This window comes from Seriola lalandi, unplaced genomic scaffold (genome assembly GCF_002814215.2).
Source record: "Seriola lalandi dorsalis isolate HSWRI2012SDOR001 ecotype SW California unplaced genomic scaffold, Sedor1 jcf7180002054947, whole genome shotgun sequence".
Taxonomy (NCBI): domain Eukaryota; kingdom Metazoa; phylum Chordata; class Actinopteri; order Carangiformes; family Carangidae; genus Seriola; species Seriola lalandi.
The window spans coordinates 98937-102694 of NW_019525498.1; positions in this window are offsets into that span (position 1 = coordinate 98937).

The window sequence follows — 3758 nt, forward strand, 5'->3', positions numbered from 1 at the left end:
CAAAGGAGCCAAACTAAGTTGAACTCGCCTGTTTGTCTCTGTGTTGGTGAAATGGTTGTTTGAAACACTATGACTAGTAACAGTTAATTAAATGCACCTCACCCAAGTTGATCCGAGATGTCAGACCAGTTCTGACACATTGTTCAGTAATGATGTGAGTTCAGTTTACAATTGAACTGTTGTTTCTCAGAAACACTGCATGTAAAACATCACTGAGTTAACTCAGTCAGTCTCACCGTAGATTAGAACGATGGACAGAGTGAACACACCGTTCAGTAACAGTTTTAGAGGTCCAGAAGTCTAGTCTCTAAAAAGCTGATATAACTGCATGTTTTTACAGTGCAGCTGCAGTAATAGATGTACATCATTGACAATTAACTCTGATAGAAATTCTTCAAAATATTTAAGCTCAACAGCATTAGATAGATACTTTGAACCAGCCAATCACGATCAAGAAACATTTCTACCGTCCAGTCACACAGTGACACAACACAGTGATCCTGTTCATCAGACATGTACAGATTTCTCTGGAGGATTCTCACCTGCTGAACTCACTTCAGGTCGACTTACAGACACTTTCCACCTTCATGTGTCGAGGAAACATCTGGAGAGAAGAAGCTGCTCGTTCTCCCTCGTCAGTCCTGGTGTCTGTGAGCATTTGATCTGAGGACGAGTCACTTCCTCAAAACTTCAGGGTGCAGTTCTAAAGAACAAACATCAGTGAGTCATCAAATACCAGTCTAACCTGTGTCAGTAACTTTGATCTTTCTGTCAGTAAGTTAATTGTGTCACATACGCTGCCCTGTAACCGCCCACACAATCACTGGATCACATCTAATGTAGATACTTTACATATTGTGTCAGTTTAGGTTTGTTGCATGGAGCAGTTTGTACAACCACAGAAGGATTAAAAATTACATCCAATTCACAAGACAATTATTTATAGTGAAAAATAATCTGTGGAAATAGTGAACACGAGTCGGAGTCGGAAACATCCACAAACACCAAAAGAAATAATGAATTGGAATGAAAACCTGCTTCTTTATTAACTCCCTTCAGTTATTCCAAGTATCTATGAACAATAAACCAACCACCGACTGTTCCCAACAATATTTTAATGAGGATGAATTTATTCAATACAACAAGATATTGAGTACAGGGTACAACAGTTTCTCATAACCATCAGTAACATGGCACAAATTCTCAGATTTGGTTCAGGGGCTTTGGGGTCCTCAGCAGGAACTGATACCAGTGTTACAGTTTGGTGTAGCATCCTCTAAATGTATATTATATAATCTAAAATTACTTTTGTTTGACTGGTTAAAGAGCCTCCAAATATATATCAAACTTTGGTTGAGCACCGCCACAATTTGTCATGATTCTTAAATTGTTATTTATTATGATCCCGAACTTTTGAGCCCAGAATTAATCCCAACAACAAAAACAGGAAGTGCATCTTTAAACCTTCTATGGACTTACTTTACTTGTAAATACTAAAACTGTGATTACAACTGAAAAGAGAAACTCAAACATGGTTCACTTTTTCAACTCGTCTGAGGGGCTCCAGATCCCTGAGGAGTCCGAAGCAGCCACTTAGTAACAGTTAATTAATAAACAACAAATGATCTAATGGATCAGTTGAATTATTTTGCTGTTAAAGTGCCGTTTTAAATCACGAGCTTCAGTCATGGTTCTGTTATATAATTAACAACTTTGTCTGATTACTAAAACCAAAGTCAACAGAGGCAGTTGATAACCAGCTTCAGGATACCAGTTATCCAGGATCACCAATACTCAGCTCAGTGAAGCCAGAAACACCAAACCACCAAATCCAAACTAAGTTGAACATCATTTGAGAAACAGACTGTTTGCAAAATGTTTGGTTTAAACACTATAATCACTTTATCAAACGCACCTCAGCCAAGTTGATCCAAGCTGTCAGACCAGTCATGACACATTTTTCAGTCATGATCAGATCTCAGTTGACCGTTCAACTGTAGTTGATTCAGAAACAGTGCGTGTAAAATACCACAGTGAGTTTAAGGAAATCAACTCAACTTTCATCAATTAACCTGATTTTAATTGAAATGATTTTCTTTTTCAGAAAATTAACAATATCTATTGATCACATTAAGAGACGTTTCAGAAAGTAAAGTCAAGATCAAGTCTGGTGATTTCAAATCTTGAGTTAAATCAGTGCGTCTCACTGTAGATTAGAACAAGGAACAAAGTGAACAAACTATTCAGTACTCAGTCAGTTAACTTACACTTTTAGAAATCTTGAAGTCTAGTCTCTATAAAACTGACATAACTCCATGTTTTTAAAGCGTAGCTGCAGTAATAGATGCACATCACACTCAAAACCACAGACCATGAACTTTAAACCAGCCAGTCACCATCAGGAAACATTTCTACTGTCCAGGTAAACATCGATACGACACAGTGATCTGTTCATCACACATGTACAGATTTCTCTGGTAGGATTCACCTGCTGAACTCACCTCAGGTCGACTTACACACCTTCATATGTAGAGAAGAAGCTGCTCACTCTCCTTCGTCAGTCCTGGTGCCTCTGTGTGTCTGATCTGAGGACGAGTCACAGCCTCATAACTTCAGAGTCCAAGTCTCAAAAACATCAGTGACGTGAAAACCAGTCTAACCTGTGACAGACACTCAGTCTGTGCCAGAGGAATCACAGACCAGCTGATGTAGTTCTACTATCCGTCCACTAGATGGTGCAAAATAAACATCTGATGCCCTGAGTATCAGCTCAGCAGAGAGAGCTGCAAATGAGTCGCTAATCTTGAAACCTGTTCTTGTTACACTCTGTTGGAGTAGAGGTCACAGATTTAATGTTTAGATGACATATCTACATTTAAATCCAGACCATAATAATCTGTGCTGCTCCAGCTGAGCAGACATGGATCCACAACAAGGACAAGTAAATGAAACTAAATAAAATGACTTTCCATCACAGGGCAAACCAGGACATTTGAAGCAGCTCTTCCTTTGACTGAATTTTTATCATTCTTCCATTTAAACCTCAAAAACAAGACGTTGTGAATAAACCTGAAGAAATGATATCAGATGTGAGGCAACACAAAGACACTGTGAAAGACAAGGTGCTTTTGTCAAAATCTGTGAAGAGACACAGCAAAGAAAAATGTAAAACTTGGTGCTCAAAGTTCCCACAGTGTGTGACACTCAGGTTACAAGTTGAACTTTGACCCTGTTTTACACCTGAGCACAAAGTCTTTTGTGCTTTGAACCTTTTCATATTTAATATAAAATCATATCTTACAGGTGTAGAAAGTTTAATTTACAATTACATTTGGAATTATTTATGAATGTCACTTTACAAGTTCAAAGTCCTTTGACCCTAATTTGAGCCCATACAGGTGCGGGGGTGTAGTCATGTAGTCATGTGTGCTGCTGGCCTGAGGTGGGCTCTGACATCCCTGTGAAAACACATAATTATACTAAATAAAATAAACTTTCCATTTCAGGGCAAACCAGGACATTTAAGGCAGCTACAGTAATGAGTAACATTTTTAATTAAAACTCATTTCATGTACTATTATTGACTCAGTCAGATGGAAGTTCTGCAGGAAGCTCCCATCAGTTTCTTTTTTTAAAGTATATTTTTTTGGGCTTTTATGCCTTTAATGGACAGCACAGTGGAGATTGACAGGAAACAGGGAGGCAGAGAGGGGGAATGACATGCAGCGAAAGGCCGTCCGATGCGGGATTCGAACCGG